Source organism: Schistocerca piceifrons, chromosome 5 (genome assembly GCF_021461385.2).
Source record: "Schistocerca piceifrons isolate TAMUIC-IGC-003096 chromosome 5, iqSchPice1.1, whole genome shotgun sequence".
Taxonomy (NCBI): Eukaryota; Metazoa; Arthropoda; class Insecta; order Orthoptera; family Acrididae; genus Schistocerca; species Schistocerca piceifrons.
The window spans coordinates 593,376,830-593,394,778 of NC_060142.1; the positions used below are offsets into that span (position 1 = coordinate 593,376,830).

At 47.0% G+C, this 17,949-nt stretch overlaps 1 protein-coding gene and 1 non-coding gene across 2 annotated transcripts in view; one reads left to right on the plus strand and one right to left on the minus strand.

Annotated features, from left to right (window-relative positions):
* Positions 1 to 17,949, minus strand: part of LOC124799158 (flocculation protein FLO11-like) — a 218,829-nt gene that overhangs the window by 114,951 nt on the left and 85,929 nt on the right. The gene's annotated exons all lie outside the window — the stretch shown is intronic.
* Positions 10,201 to 10,272, plus strand: Trnas-cga. Its single transcript has one exon. It is a non-coding gene; the product is annotated as a tRNA-Ser (tRNA).

Consider the following 17,949-nt stretch of genomic DNA (forward strand, 5'->3'; position numbering starts at 1 on the left):
AGATTTGCTGAATGTTTTATATTCTAAAATGATCCATGTAACGTGCTTGGCACACGGAATTAATGGATTAGCTGAATGCATATGGATAAATTACAAAAAGTTGATAGTTTAATATCAAACGTGGAAAAAATATTTTTGAAAGCTCCTGGCAGAATCTCAAAATTTAAAGAGATGCATCTCGATATTATTTTGCCACCAGAACCAGTACTGACACGTTGAGATACATAGCTAGAAGCAGTTGAATACTGCTTTGAGCATTTTAGTGACATTAAAACAATTATTTTTTTTCAATTTGAAGAAGAGTCTGCTTGTATTTTGAATGCAAAAGAACTTTTTGAAAATGATACACTACGGAGTGATTTAGCGTGCATCAAAAGCAATTATTGTTTTCTGTCGCTCGAGATTAAGGCACTAGAAAACCCTTCAACATCTCAGAAAGACAATGTATAGACTATCGAAGACATAAAAATGAAAATTAGCGAAGCAGAAGGACCCGTTGCTGAGTGGTTAAGTAATAATTGGACTATGTATACTGACAAAAATTAATAATATGCTGTGCGGAAGAACAGATGACAACCTTGACGTCCCATACTCACTTCCAGAATTCTGCAAATTTATGTTTGCTCCGGTCACATTCTGCGACGGTGAAAGACCTATCAGTGAATATAAAGCGTTGTTCCTTTCAAACAGCAACAATTTTAATTTTGAAAATTGTAAATAACATGTGTGCTGTTGTCCGATCCACTCTTTTAGTCAAACCGTGCCATAAATTTCTTTTTTCTCCGATTCGATTGAGTATCTCCTCATTTCTTGTTCTGTGTACTCAACTAATGCTTAACATTCTTCAATAACATCGCATTTCAAAAGCTTCTATTTTCTTGTTGTCGGAACTGCTTATCTTCCGCGTTTCACTTCCGTACAAAAATGCATTCATCCAGCCGCCATAATATCACAACTCCGCGTTGGTTTTCGTGAAAAGGGAGGGAGAGGGGGGGGGGGGGCGGAGGAAAGGAACGAACAAATTAAGATTTCCTTGCCGTAGAACACTTTGTATTATACGTGCAGTAAAACTGCGATGCATATTAACTTAGGGCTATTGGTCAAATCTCAATACATCGATATTTTTCAAAAAGTATCGACATATATCGATGTATTTTTTTCTCCGTTATACCGATATAGAAATGGCAATATCGAGTGCCGACGTTTTTATTTTATGTTACATTTTTTTGCAATTTTCGATAAATATTTGAAGTTGTTCTTTTGATATCGTAGTAGAATATAGTTTTACTTTCACTATGTGAAAGATTCTTACTACTTTTTGAGCTTTCATCACGTCCAGTCTTTCTCTTTGGCTGTGTGTAGGAAATGCATGGGGGAGGGGGGGGGGGGGGAGTTTGGCGTTGCGAAGGGAATAACAAGGTGTCCGATGTGAAGAATTAACAGACTAGCTGCATTAAAAAACAATTTTTAACGCAACTCGTGAGTTATTTCTTTACATCGGCATTCTTCAAAAACTTTTGCTGACACTGATGAACAAGAATCTAAATGACAAATTTGATCTTTGCGATGGGCGGAACGTGTGAGGGGCAATAATGACGAAATCGGCGCTCGGCGCTACCAACAGAAGCTACAGCGTTTAACTTCACCACGCAGTTTTGAGACAACTGCTAGGTCGTTGCCGTTCTCAGAAAAACATTAAGTGTTCCAGACAACTCCGACTTGTGAAGAAACCGAACGAAGGACCCATCGGAGACCTTTTACTGTGCCACTTACCTGCAGTTACCATTGTTACCAAAGTGCTTATCGCTAAGCGTTAACGTGCATCCTTTTCTTTTCAATTCTTGGTCGGAGGGGGATAAGCAAGTTGCTAGCTCGTTGATGTAAAAAATATCTAATAATATGTCAATACTTGGAACATATAGCTCTACAACTGGCAGTATATTTACAAATGTGCTGCCGATATTTTTTTCGGCTGGTACATCAATGATTTCCGGTCGACATATCGATAATGTTTCCGATACTTTGAGGGCCAATACCGATGTATTTTAAGTATCGATTTATCGGATTCCCGATATTTTTAAAAATACCAACAGTCTCATTGGTAACACTTTGACTGCTAATCCCGTCAGTTGACGAGAATCGGAAAATTTGGGAGAATACCGATCCCGTCATTTGGCAGCGTACGATTTCTCTCGCTTTTAAAAACAAAATTACATGTATTGACGGATTAGATCGGTCTTCATTGTGCTGCGGGTTACACGTAGTTTCTGAAACAGCAATAAATATGGTGGATATTCTGAGAAACGGTAGGTTTAGGTGGCCTGGAGTGCTACGATGTGGCAGCCTCAGGCATTTTTAAATGAAGTGGCTAGAAGCCAGTGTGGCTCAGTGCAATCTATAAAATTCGTGTTTGATCAAGAAATTTACAGAAATGGTATTTTTATAGGCTGCAGAGAATTTTTTTGTGAATGACCGCCGGCCAGAGTGGCCGAACGGTTCTAGGCGCTACAGTCTGGAATCGCGCGACCGCTACAGTCGCAGGTTCGAATCCTGCCTCGGGCATGGATGTGTGTGACGTCCTTAGGTTAGTTAGGTTTAAGTAGTTCTAAGTTCTAGGGGACTGACGACCTCAGATGTTAAGTCCCATAGAGCTCAGAGCCACTTGAACCATTTCTGAGCGATGACCAACGTGAGCGGTACCACAATATGATGCGTCGTGACCCGGAGTCGGCAAGCAGGGAGTAGTAGTTCAGGTTATCACTATGCAGCGTCACCACAGGAAGATCATATCGCGCTGCAGAGACCCATACTCCAAACGAGTGCAGCAAGTCTGCAGTATTCGGACCGACCCATCGCCCTGAGATGACCTCACGATAGCTCATGACGGCGAGAGGTGTTTGCTTATGCAGGCCTCTCGTGACGTCACGAAGTGGCTGCCGGGCGACACTGCCAGACTCGCTGACTGCTGACGCAGCGTCACGTGGCGGTGCGGCAGGAGGCGAGCCGTCAGCAGTTGCAAATAGCAGCCACGTTGGAGGCGAGGCGCTGGCATCGCGCCACGCGCAGAATTCGGCAGCTGGCCCGACAAACCAGGTGTCGCTCCGGCAAGCACACATATAGCAAGGTACTCACACTACAACGTTAGTAACAATATTTAGTGCATCTGTCCACGCATTCTCAAACACGATGGAGAATGCTCCACTGAGACAGCTCGGAAAATAGCTCTTCACTATTACTGAAACAAAAGGCTTCTCCGCTTATCTCAACAATACACGTGTGCGACGTAACAGTGTAATGTACAAAATGTTTGGTTCAAATGGCTCTGAGCACTATGGGACTTAACATCGGAGGTCATCAGTCCCCTAGAACTTATAACTACTTAAACCTATCTAACCTAAGGACATCACACACATCCATGCCCGAGGCAGGATTCGAACTTGCGACCGTAGCAGTCGCGCGGTTCCAGACTGAAGCGCCTAGAACCGCTCGGCCACCGCGGCCGGCCAAATGTCTTTTTATGACATTAATTAATTATCCATATTCAAAGTCCGTACAACATATAATAGAGACAGTAGGTTGCTTTTGTACAAACGTTTATTTTAGGGGTCACAATTGCTCTTCTTTCATTTCACCCTACTTTGTGGCACTTTAAATCAATCAATTTTTTAATGATCTTTGCCCTTCAGTTAGGTCATTGTTATTTGAGTCTATCCGATCTTGCTTCCCTTTCTTCTTCAGAGATTTGGATTGTTCTTTCGGTTTACGTTTTGGCTTGGAAACTCTTTCTTGGCTCTGGTTATTTTTTCGCAGTTTTATCCATGATTTGGAGTTCTCCTAAGTCCTCCTCCGTTTTTTAAAACCAATTTAGCTGACTTTTTTCTTTTGTTGCGGAAGTAGTCAAAACATTTTTTGCTGATCTATTTGGGTTCATTCCGAGGATGTGTCCATAGAAATAAATTCTTCTTTTGTTCGCTGTACCAGAGTTTTTCGGTTGTTTGGCAAAGGGTTTCATTTTTATCTGACTCAGTTTGTTGTTGTGGAATCTGGGACCAAGGATTTTTCTTAATATCTTCCATTCTTTGATCTCCAGCCTTTCAACGGTTTCACTTGCTACAAGGCTTCCGGTTTGATTACTGTGTTATAATGTCATATATTTGCGTTCCATGGCAGGGACTTTTTGTTATATGTGTTTTTGATGAGTTGGAAGGACAGTTAAACTTTATTTCTTCTGGATTCCAGTATCTTTTCCTCGAGGACATTCCAGCTGATCCATTCTCGAAGACACTTGAATTTTCCACAATTGTTTCATTACAAACCTGAACTATATGTGTAAAATATGACCAGTGGGAACAGCCATGTACAATTAATAACGTATTAACACGTCGACCACCTATGGTACTTCAAGGCGTGAAACGCATAAAGTTTTTTGTGAAAACCACAATTTGTGACTGAAGGTTATATTTTCCGTTTCATATTTTACAGCTGTAAATCAATGACGGCTTCAACAACAGCCACTATGGATACAACTAACAGTGTGTGTAAAGTGTGTATCCCAGTTATGCAAGTCTGTGGGTATATAGGATACATTTTTAGCAAACTTCATCTGCGACCTGAACCTCCCTCGACGATGATCTGAATGACGCTATATTCCACAACATATTGTTTCCCATTGTTTGTGAATAGTTTTTTTTTTTACCACACCAAAGTACAGAAGGTGGAAACTAGCATTAGCATATTTTGAGAAGCCAACCACTAATTCATGTCATGTCGCACTAACATCAATGGTTTTCATATTCACAACGCGTAAGTATAGACCGTCTACTGTGACAATCATACTTCTATAAAGCTAAGCGAGACGCTGTACGCAAGCGAGATTTGTCAGCGGCGCCATTAGTTTTGGAACAGGATTTTTATCCACCCTTTTAAAGAAAGGAGTCATGTCGCATGTCCTCCCTTTGCCGCAGGGAGTGGAGTGCCCTAGTGAGTCAGCAAGCCTGTTTTTTCGGTTCGATTCGTTTCAGCGACTTTCTTCCCACGCGCACTGGTTTATTGGCGCAGTTAGCGGCGTAAACGAAACCTCCGCTGCGCCACCAACAATAGCGAACCCGCCCGCTAACTGCTGGGAACACATTCTGCGCAGTCGTGTGTCCTACCATCAACGCGTTAAGTGGCCGCTAACTGGGCCCACAGCTATTCTTTTTGTCGCCAGCCACTTGTAGCACGATGCGCCGCAAACGTGTCCCGTCAGACACATATCTTTTTTTTTCTTCTTCACCGTTATTTAATCCCCCTGCCCCACACGGGTTTTACTGGGGTGTCAAATGCAACCGCTCTTCACACAGATTTAGAAAGCACATTAATGTTATTTAAAAACATTACAAGATGTTAAGTTACATAGGGATTGCACACTGAAGGGAGCCAAAGAAACTGGCACACCTGCCTAATATCGTGTAGGAACTCCAGGGGCACGCATAAGTGCCGCAAAACGACGTGGCATTGACTGGACTAATGACTGAAGTAGTGCTGGAGGGAACTGACACCATGCTGCAGGGATGTCCAGAAATCCGTGAGAATACGAGATACAGAGATCTCTTCTGAACAGCAGGTTGCAAGGCATCCCAGATATGCTCAATAATGTTCATGTCTGGGGAGTTTGGTGGCCAGCGGAAGTGTTTAAACTCAGAGGAGTGTTCCTGGAGCCACTCTGTAGCAATTTTGGACGTGTGGGGTGTCGTATTGTCCTGCTGAAATTATCCAAGTCCGTCGGAATGCATACTGGACATGAACGGATGCAGGTGATCAGACAGGATGCTTATATACGTGTCACCTGTCAGAGTCGTATTTAGACGTATCAGGGGTCCCATATCACTCCTGCTGCACACGCCCCACACCATTACAGAGCCTCCACCAACTTGAACAGTGCCGAGTTGACGTGTAGGGTCCATGGAATCATCAGGTTCTCTCCATACCCGTACACGTCCATCCGCTCGATGCAATTTGAAACGAGACTCGTCCGACAAGGCAACATGTTTCCTGTCATCTGCAGTCAATGTCGGTGTTGACAGGCCCAGGTGAGGCGTAAAACTTTGTGTCGTGCAGTCATCAAGGGTACACGAGTGGGCCTTCGGCTCCGAAAGCCCTAATCGATGATGTTTCGTTTCGCACTCTGACGCTCGTTGATGGCCAAGCATTGATATCTTCAGCAATTTGTGGAAGGGTTGCACTTCTATCACGTTGAACGATTCTCTTCATTAGACGTCGGTCCCGTTCTTGCATTATCTTTTTTTCTGGCCGCAGCTTCCGAAATGCTGTGTCTCATCGCTCGTGCGCAGACCTCTAACACCACGTTCAGGCTCGCTTAAATCTTGATAACCTGCCAATGTATCAGCAGTAACCGATCTAACTGCGCCAGAACCTTGTCTTCGATAGTCGTTGCCGACTGCAGCGCCGCATTCTGCCTGTTTACATATCTCTGTATCTGAATATGCATGTCTATACCAGTTTCTTTGGGGCTTCAGTGTACGAATGTCTCTAAAGAAAGTTTATATTTGAAGTGCTCTCTAAGGATGCGCAACAGATCGCAGGAGAATGAAGGATATGTTCAACGCTTGCTTGGCCTTTAGGAATCCAGTAGATATAAAGCGCTTCTCGGGAGCGGAGCGCACGTTCTGAGTTTGAGAATTTTTCAAAAATGGTGACTCGGCGACTGTTGAACAGGGGAAATTTTGCAGCGATCGTGGATTACATAATGTAAATCATGCTCCAATCGTTCCTCTTATCCAGAAATGGATCAAAACGTTTGAGGAAACTATCAACATGGGCCAAACCGAAATCCGGGTGAGAAAGCTGATCAAGAACGGGCGAATCCGTGGAGAGTGTAAGTCGGTCTGTTCACGACGGTCCTAACCTCTTTAGATCATCACTGCGCCGAATTCTGCAGAAAGACCTTAAACTGCACCCTTGCAGACTCCAATTGATACACTAATTACAGCCTCAGGATGCCAGGTGTAGGCTGCAGTTCGGTGTGACGGAGTGCCCTTCATTCAACAACGTCTTGTTTTCTGACGAGCCTCATTTTCACCTGAACGGCCACGTCAATAAGCAAAACTGCCGCTGCTGGAGTGCACGAATCCTGTTATTGAATGGGCTGCGATGTCAGTTCGAGAAATAATTGGCCTGTACTTTTTCGAGGATAAGAGTGGTCGTGAAGTTACAGTGAATTCGGAACCTTATGTGACGATGTTATACGACTTTTTCGTACCTGAATTGCAAAACTTTCCTGGTTATAACCAAAGAACATGGTTCCAACAAAACGGAGCCACAGCACACACTTTCAATGCGTCTATACTGTTAATTCGTGCAATTTTCCCTGGAAAATTGATCTCCGCGTAGGGTGACAAATTGGCCCCACAAAGTCCAGGTATGAGCCCCATGGATTTTTTCTCAGGGGATATGTCAAATATAAAGTGTATGTCAATAATCCGACTTCTCTGGAACAACTGAAACAGAAAATAATCAGTAGCGAAGTGGATGCCATCCCAGTGTCCACATGTCGAGCCTACACGCAAAATTTTGTTCATCGTTTAAACGAGTGCCATAGGGGTGCTGGAGTGCATTTAAACATTATTTAAAAAAAAAAAAATTTCTAAACTTCCTATTTCAATAATAAATAAAGATTCTGTCGAAAGACTTCAACCTCTGATTTGACACATCATATACAAACTGTATGTTAAAATAAAGAAACTTCCTTTAAATACTCTTAAATTACAAAATCGGGATTTCTGCACAAAGCTGGCGCCTTGCACTGATGTTTCTTGGTGATAATGGTGGTGCACGGTGTTAGGACAGAGAGGGAGTAAGAATGGATGAGAAATGTAATTTGTTGATTTTAGCGGGAAAGAGCTTTGGAAACGAACATGAGGATGAAGGTCCCAAACCGAGCTGCTGGGGAGTGAGAATGAATGGAGGGAAGGAGAGGGGCCACGACATGGAATGGAAAAGGAAGTGTTCTGTTAAATCTGGAGGGATGCGTAGGTCTCTGGGCGGATTTCATGTCAGACGGGGAAACGACTTGGTAGTCGCGCTGAGACAGGATGTGGAGAGTGTGTAGATATACGGATGGGGGATGAGCTGGTATAAGTTGTAAGGAGGCTGTTTAGGTTTTTATATTGGTAACGCCACGTAGCGCTCTGTATGAAAATCACTGGCTGTGCTGTGTGCAGTCTGCGGATGGTTTGCATTGTTGTTGGCTATTGTAGTGTTGGGCAGCTGGATGTTAACAGCGCATAGCGTTGCGCAGTTGGAGGTGAGCAGTCAGCAGTGGTGGATGTGGGGAGAGAAATGGCGGAGTTTTGAAATTTGTAAGACCGGATGTCATGAACTGCTATATATATTATGACTTTTGAACACTATTAAGGTAAATACATTGTTTGTTCTCTATCAAAATATTTCATTTGCTAACTATGCCTATCAGTAGTTAGTGCCTTCAGTAGTTTGAATCTTTTATTTAGCTGGCAGTAGTGGCGCTCGCTGTATTGCAGTAGCTTGAGTAACGAAGATTTTTGTGAGGTAAGTGATTCGTGAAAGGTACAGGTTAATGTTATAGTCAGGGCCATTCTTTTGTAGGAATTATTGAAAGTCAGATTCCGTTGCGCTAAAAATATTGTGTGTCAATTTAGTGATGATCAGAATAAGTAAAGTGAGAAATGTCTGAGTACGTTCAGTTCTGCTTAGCTGTTTGAAAATCAAATAATGTAAGAGATTTATCAGCACAGTAATTCATTAAGTTTTCTAAGGGGACGTTACAAAGCACTGCTCAGGACGAGCGAGCTGTCAGAAATGAAACGTTTGGGTGGTTGGCACCAGGTTTACGTGAAGTACAGGTGTTGCTTAAGAGAGAGCAAACGGAGGAAATACGAAGCTGACCCGGGGTGCGAGAGAGAGAGAGAGAGAGAGAGAGAGAGAGAGAGAGAGCGCGAGCGAGCGTAGAGTGGCATGGAAGGCGAGGCAAGAGAGCATGGCAGTAGAGAATTTGGATGGAGCGGCTGAACTTGGGGGGCGGAAATAGAAATACATACATAATACGAGAGCAATGATCGGATTCAGGCCTTGAAACAGACGTGTAGTGTGGTGGAGAGCTTTCTGTTTGTTGTGGGCGGCTTGTTGTATGGTCACTAGGCGGGGATCACGTGTTAGTTAACAGTCGACGGTTAGTTCGAGGTATTCATTTAGAGACATCGTATTACCGTTCCTCCTTTCCACCATCATATGAAAATGAAAATAACAGATATCAAAATACGTAAGATTAAGTTAAAAATCAACTAAAATCGCGCAGCTAAAGAAAAGCTGCTGGCCCTGACTGAATACCAAACCCATTCTACGTTGAGTATGTGAAAAACTGTGCTCCTCTTTTGCCAGCAGTCTGTCCTATACGTTGCAGGAATGAAGCGTTGCAATTGATCGGAAAGTCTTATATCTTTATCGGCTACAGATATCGATAACGTACGTTCCACTGGCGGCGATAATTAAGTATTACAATCCCCGTCCACGCCAACCTGCCGCGGAGCAAACTACGGAAGGGCATCGTAACCGAGCGCAGAAGGGAACTACAAATTCTATTCGGGGAAGAGTGCCGTCGCAATGGAAGCCGCCGCGGTCGCAGAGTACTTTGTCAGATTTCACCGCAACCACGCCTCTAAGGACTTTGACACCATGAGGCGTAGCGCCTTCGCATCGCTCCTGTCACTTGTTAGGACGATATCGTTATAGGCATGAGTCATCGACAGATGTCACCAGCTGACATGGACCTGAGTTACAGAGCTGCACGTAGTTGTAATAGTAGGCGGCAGAGGTCAGGAGTTGACGGGCAGTGCTAGCAGTCGTAGTCAAAACAATGTTGTAAAGTTATGTTTGATTAATATTTAATGTTTCCAGAATGAGATTTTCACTCTGCAGCGGAGTGTGCGCTGATATGAAACTTCCTGGCAGATTAAAACTGTGTACCAGACCGAGACTCGAACTCGGGACCTTTGCCTTTCGCGGGCAAGTGCTCTACCATCTGAGCTACCGAAGCACGACTCACGCCCGGTACTCACAGCTTTGCTTCTGCCAGTATCTCGTCTCCTACCTTCCAAACTTAAGGGAAGCTCTCCTGACGAGGTACTGGCAGAAGTAAAGCTGGGAGGCGGGGGCGTGAGTCGTGCTTGGGTAGCTTAGTGGTAGAGCACTTGCCCGCGAAAGGCAAAGGTCCCGAGTTCGAGTCTCGGCCGAGCACACAGTTTTAATCTGCCAGGAAGTTTCATATCAGCGCACACTCCGCTGCAGAGTAAAAATCTCATTCTGGAAACATCCCCCAGGCTGTGGCTAAGCCATGTCTCCGCACTATCCTTTCTTTCAGGAGTGCTAGTTCTGCAAGGTTCGCAGGAGAGCTTCTCTTAAGTTTGGAAGGTAGGAGACGAGATACTGGCAGAAGTAAAGCTGTGAGTACCGGGCGTGAGTCGTGCTTCGGTAGCTCAGAGCAGTCTGCCTTCGGCAGGGCAACAGAGCAGACGCGTACGTGTTGACTTCGTTCGGAGCGCGAGCTCGACTTGTTTACATTCTGACGGCCGTTGCTTAAGTGCCGGCTTGCCTTGTACGATCCATGGCGAGCCGTTACCGTAAATCAACACTCCGATTTACTTTCTGCAAGGATTATGCCCGACCCAAAGCACTCGAGGTGGAGCGTTTTCTGCGAGAGGAAGTGAAGATCCTGGCGACCGATATTATCGGCATACATTTGTCAATCGTGAGCAGCACGGTCTACGTGAAAATCATTAACGACGCGGCGTGCGAACGCATCCTACGTGAGACCAAACAGGGGCTCCGCTTCTGTCATGCTGATGGCAATGTGGGGGAGGTAACCGTCGACCACGCAGGCTTAGGTATGCGAACGATACGTATTTTCGAATTACCATTCGAACTTCCTGCTGAGGAAGTCGTCGCGGCACTACGCCCATACGGCACAGTCCACGGCCACACTGGACGTATCCTGTCCTAAACGGGGTCCGACAGATCACCATTGATCTCCGAAGCCACGTCCCGTCCTACTGACAGATCGGCGGATACCGTGCAATAATTATATACGACGGCCAGCCTCGGACCTGTTCCGGGTGCGGCAAAGAAGGCCACATTAGATCCGAATGCCTACAACGGCGTATTACGCAACTTCCAGCTGCCGAAGAACCGCCCACGTCGCAACCTACAGTGCTACCGGTGACCTATGCTGCTGCTCTAGCTTCTCCTACCGCTTTGCAACGTCGCCCGGTCACCACAAACGACGCCACCAACGAGTCCGACCAGACACCGGCGGAGAGCGCCTCGGACGGCCCGCAGCCTCGGCCGGCCATCGACGCCGCTGCGACGATGCCGACGCAACCGGACGCTGACCCTGACCCCGGAAACACGATGGACATCGACTCGCTCATCGTTCCTACAGCGGCCTTTCTGCCAGAACGACGCGACGCCCTTCCGTCTTCGGACACGGTGGGTCGCACAAGGAAACAACGTTCTCCGAAACGTCGCAAACGAAGACGTCGCACAGTTTCCGGCCAAGAGGAGACAAGTCGAGGAGGACGCAACCGTCGACCAGCACGAGGCCTCAGAACCCGCTACTGCTGACGAAGACGTTACGAGCGCGGAGACATGTATCGGTGTGCCTGCGCCCCGTGCTGACGCTGAACTAAATCATGAACGTATCACAGGCGACACTACACCACGCACCATTACAACATCTTCTGCAGACAAAATGGAAGATACACCAGTGTCCGCTCCCACGGCATGGCACGAGGAGGCCGAGGAGCAGGACCCGTTACGGGACCCTGCGCCGTCACGGCCGCACCACTAATCATACTCTCCCCAGACTCCCCTGCGGGCCAGCGGGATAACGTTCCGCTGCGACGCCCACACCCTTGCGCGGACAGCGGAGTGGACCAGCCTCCAGCAACCCGCCACCAGGCCTACCGGATAGCAACCATCAACACCAACAACATCCGTTCCAGGGTGAAAATCCGCCTTATGCAGGAGATGTTCTGGGCTTCGGATATTGATTTCGCCCTTCTGCAGGAAGTTCACTTAGCTAGTCTCTCGGATATCAATGGCTATGCCTCCGCGAGTGATCCTATGGGCCGCGGAGTGGCCATCTACGTCCGCCACGGGATTTCTGTGATCGATGTCGCCTTCCTTCCATCAGCTCGGGGCATGGCACTCACTGCCATGGGGACACGTATCATTAATGTCTACGCTCCCTCAGGCACCGACCGACGGCATGAAAGAGCCCAGTTTTATTCCGAGGAAATCTCTCCCCTGTTTTTAGGGCGTTATGACCATTGCCTACTAGGAAGTGATTTTAACTGCGTTCTGTATCCCAAAGATCAGATTCCCCACTATACTACATGCCAGGAACTACGTATAGTGGTGCGAGACCTCCTGCTTCACGATATCTGGGAAGTTCAACACGGCGACCGTTCTGGCCATACCTTTCTTACCAGTCATTCCGCAAGCCGACTAGACAGGATATATGTCTCACAAACTCTTAGATCTGCGATACGGGGCGCCGAACACTGGCCGTTGGCCTTTTCCGACCATTGCGCTTACATCTGTACGGTCCTCCTCCCGCCGCAATCAGTATGGCGCAGCCGTGCGCCATGGAAACTCAATACTTCACACTTGCATGACCTGGCGTGTCGCCAACAAGTCACTGAAACGTGGACAGCCTGCGAACGACGCCTTCCCCGCTACCACTCGACATTGACGTGGTGGTTGGACTGCGCCAAGCCAGCGATCCGGAGGACACTGATGAGATACGGGAAGGACATGGCCGACTGGCATCGCACCACTGTTGACTTCTATTATGCGATTCTCTGAGACCTGGACGCTCAACCGCCAACCCCGGACGACCAGTTGGAACGGCAAAGAACTAAGGCGAAGATAATTGCACTGGCACGCCGGAAACTGCAAGGGGTGGCGATACGGACGCGACGCCACGATCACGCGGATTTAGAAATTCCATCTATGCATCATATAGTGTCCGACCAACGACGGCGTCGTCGACAGATCATCAGCACTCTGACCACGCCTCATGGCACGCAGGCGACCACTCAGAATGACATCGTCCACGCATTCGTCGAGCACTACCGTCGTACTTATAGTGAAGAAGACGCTGAAACTGCAGCAGACGACTCCATTTTGCATTACGTCACGCGCACCCTCCCCCACACGGAGGCGGATGCTTTGACAGTGGCGGTCACGCTAGACGAAGTCAACAACGCAATCGCCAAGGGTGCTGCCAAACAGATCGCCCGGTATTGACGGCTTACCAATTGAGTTTTACCGTACCTTTCGGAACCTCATGGCACCACGGTGGACGACTATGTATCAAGAACTGATGATATCTGGCCAAGCAATCCCACCCGCCTTTGCTGAGGGCATCATCATATCAGTACACAAACCAGCCCGTGGTTCGATGGTCACGAGTTACAGACCGCTCACCCTACTCAATGCCGATTACAAGATTTTCGCGCACTTACTGGCAATGTGGCTCCGAGCAATACTCCCTCATATCCTCTCGCCAGAGCAAACGACGCCTGGAGGACAGGTTAACATACAGACTGCCACAGGGGAATGCCGCGACTTAATTGCGATGGCGGCGGCCTGCAGACTTCGTGCAGCAGTCGTCGCTATAGACTTCGACAGCGCCTTCGATAAAGTGCGTCATCGTTTCCTGTTTTCGGTGGCAGCGCGCATGGGCACCCCCCTCCGTTTCTCGACGTCATGCGGCGTCTTTACGACAGTGCCAGTTCACGTGTCCAAGTCAATGGACGTTTAGCAGGGCCGGTACCTATCTGCCGTTCGATACGGCAGGGGTGCCCCCTCTCTACCCTCCTGTATGCCATTGCCCTTGAGCCCCTTATTGGGGGCTTGACGACCAAGCTCTCTGGCCTCACCCTACGCCAACACACTTTTCGATGTCGGGCATATGCTGATGACCTCCTCCTCCTCATTCGCTCCGGCTCTGAGATTCGAGAAGTCCTCGAATTGATTGCCCGTTATGGGGCTGCCGCTGGCACTGCCATGAATGTCGCCAAATCTTCTGCAATGCACATTGGGCGAGGTCTCCAGGAGAGTGAAGTGGCGCCCCCGCCGCTTGTGCGGACTTTCCGGTACCTGGGCATTACTTTTAACCCCACGGTCACACGCACAGCGGCAACGAATTTCCGTCGCCTGTTACACGTCATCCGCAATGACGTCCGCCAGAACCTCTTGCGCCGCCAGGACACACTTCAACGGGTTGGGTTTCTTAATCTTTATGTGGCGTCAAAATTGGTTCACATCGCTTAAGTTCTCCCTCTGCCAACTGCAATTGGGCGCAACCTTCAGGCGGCTTTTGGCTATTATCTCATGGCTGGTTCGATGTTTAAAGTCCGTTATGAGACACTTACCCTGCCCTCACGGTATGGTGGCGTCGGGCTCGTCAATGTCCGTATGTGAGCTGCAGCCTTGTACATGAGTACCATGAGAAAACAGTGGATGGGCCACGGTACATCTCTAACACGCAGCTTGCTTGAGGTCCTCCTACCTGTTTCCACCTCACCTCCGGTGTCTGTCGGCCATATCGTGCCTCATTTGTCCCATATTTCGGCCTTTTTCGTCGACTACAGTCACATACATACCAGTCTCCCAGATACACGCCCACCCAGGACTAAGGATTTTTACAGCCTGTTGCTGCGCTGTGTTCCCCGGAATGTAATGGAGACCAAACATCCCTCCATCCAGTGGCCCATAGTGTGGACTACCGTCCACCAGCCCTTCCTCCCTACGAACGTCCGGGCACTGTGGTATCACATAGTCAACAGGAAATTTGCCACGAGCAGCGCCTGCACAACGTTGGCTTGTCAGAATCCCCTCTTTGTCTCCTTTGCCAGCAACTGGGCACTGATGAACACCGTCTGACATGCGCCTCATCGCAAGATGTATGGCGCTTCGTGCAGCAAATCATTGCCTGCCATCTCCGGGTGCCACCAGACACAATCGAACCTCGAATGTTTCTATACCCGGAGGACAGACATTTTCCCGCCGCCAAATGTCATGCTATTACGTGGGTCAAAGGGTGGACGGTCGCTTATCTCTTTCATGAGGGATCTAAATCCCGCCTCGACTTCTGGACCTATTTAGGAGCAGCCCATGCAGCTCTAGAAAACACGCCACGTTACCGACCATTATTTGCAAACTATCTTCGAGCGGTCTTTTTAGACCTCCACTGAGTTGGGGGGTGCCTGGCTCAGAGGGCACCTGTCTGAGTTTCAACCGCCTACGATCTATTCTACTTCTGACCTCCGCGGATGGGAGAGCGCGTCGCAGATTGCGCGGATTTATTTCTTTTTGCTTTTCCTTTTTCCTTTCTTTTTCTTTAACCATAATTTATATTTCTTTTCTCTTTCGCCGATGTGTTCACATAATTTCATGATATTGGTGAATATTACAAAAACACACGAAAAAAAAAAGGCAGAGCACTTGCCCGCGAAGGGCAAAGGTCCCGAGTTCGAGTCTCGGTCGGGCACACAGTTTTAATTTGCCAGGAAGTTTCAATATTTAATGTATTTGCATAATTAGAATTGTTTTATATGTGTAGTAATTAGCAGTGTGAGTGTTGTATGAGTGAAGGAGAACAGAAGTAAATGAAAATTGTTTTGTTTATTCACGAAGTACGAGTTAAACTATACAGGGGATTTACTATAATTAAATGTGCAGTCAGTTTATGGTACTAATAAATCGTGAGTAGAACACAAATTAATCCGTAATTTCGGAAGAAGTAATTTTATATTTGATACTTTTCTAAATTTATTTATTTAGCAAGTGCCATAGAAAGAAATGTTTTATTATGATTGGTCACTGAAGTAAAGCGCGGGTTAGCGCGGGATAATACTGCAACCTGATTTGCTGCTTGTGACATCAGCCAATCAGAAAAAGGCAGGCTCGCGCCAATCTATGCTGAGAGGCCTTTGGTGTGATCTAGGTGAGTCGGGGCTGACTGTTCGAACTAGTAACATCTCATTGAAAGCAGCTCCGACGAAAGTACTGTAAAGTCGCGGAAAAATACTAATTACGAGTTCGCGAAGTAGTAAAAAGTGTATTTAAGTGAACGGTATAGTGGAAGTCGTGTGGAATTTCGGACGGAATATCAAAATTATTGCTCTTGACTGTTAGTTAAAACCGCGTAGCGTGTTGTGCGATCTAAGACTGGAACAGGTATTACGTGTAGAGCAGAGTGCACAACATTTGAGCGAGCATTTTCATAACTAAACGATCCAGTGAACTCTATTAACTTCGGTAACGGGTGTAAATACCATAAACTGGCTACGTGTGTGATTATGGTGTGCGTGGGAGCTTTACATTGTGTAGATACTTAGTACGGTCTTGGCAGTATTAACTGTGATCTTTATCGTAAAAATACACCTGAAAATTTACATTGCCAAGTTAAAACTTTTATTTCAGTACTAGCCACATCCCGTTTACCGGATAATTCTATGTATGTTGCGCCTGCAGTAGACAGTAGTGGTCTAGTATTTTCTACTACAGCTTTTAGCTAGACAAATGAACATTGCTGAACACTGGCAGGGCGGTAAAAAGAAACGTGCCGCGCCGCAACCAGCCGCTCTGTCGCTAACAGGTGGTTAACTCAGGAACATGAGGGTAACTCAGAAATGTCCCCTGGACTCGTTCGAAATAGCCTTCCCTGACGAATTCCAAATCGTCACCGATATGGCAAGTATCACTAATGACAGGTGATAGACTTGAGAGGCCGCCGGAACCTTCTGAAGACACAATGAGGAGACAAAAGTCATGGGATATCTCCTGATATCGTGTCCGAGCTCCTTTTACACAGTGTAGCGCAGCAATTCGACGTGGCATGGATTCAACAAGTCGTTGAAAGCCCCCTGCAGAAATACTGAGCTATGCTGTCTCTATAGCCATCCATAGCTGCGAAGGTGTTGCGGGTGCAGGATTTTATGCGCGAACTGGCCTCTCGATTATGCCCCATAATTGTTCGACAGGATTCACGTCGAGCGACCAGGCCGCCCAAATTCTTCGCTCGAATTATCCAGAATATTCTTCAAACCAATCGCGAACATTTGTGGCCTTTGACATGACGTTGTTGTCTGGAAACGAAGTCCATGAATCGCAAGCAGGAAATTGTCTCCAAGTAGCCGAATATAACCATTTTCACCGAATAATCGGTTCAGTTGAATGAGAGGACCCAGTCTATTCCATGTACACACAGCCCACACCTCTGTGGAGTTACCACCTTGATTTAGCTCGTCCATGGCTTCGTGGAGTCGGCGCCAAACTCGAACCCTGCCATCAGCTCTTACCAACTGAAATCTAATCAGGTCACGGTTTTTCCAGTCGTCTAGGATCCAACTGATATGGTCACGAACCAACGAGAGGTGCTGCACACGATTTCGTGCTGTTAGTAATGGCAGTCCCGTCGGTCGTCTGTTTCCATTAACTCCGAATTTCGCCGCACTCTCCTATCGGATACGTTCGTCGTACGTCGCACATTGATTTCTGCGGTTATTTCACACTGTTGCTTGTGTGTTAGCGCTCCACGCAAACGCCGCTGCTCTCCGTCATTAAGCGAAGGCCGTCGCACACTTCGTTGTCCGTGGTGCTCAAAGCGTGTTAATATCCGTCGTGTGGCCATAATCACGTAGGACACCTTTTCACATGAGTCACCTGAGTACAGTTTCTCGTGTGGAAGGATCTATTTCATTGTTCCGGGTAATTTCAGTGTACAAGTAAACCAAATTTATGCAGAAGAATACTGATTATCTACTGTACGCCGCAGCAGGAAAATCAACAGGTTATTACCGTTTTCAAAAAACGATCGTCCAACAGATACACTCAAATGCACAT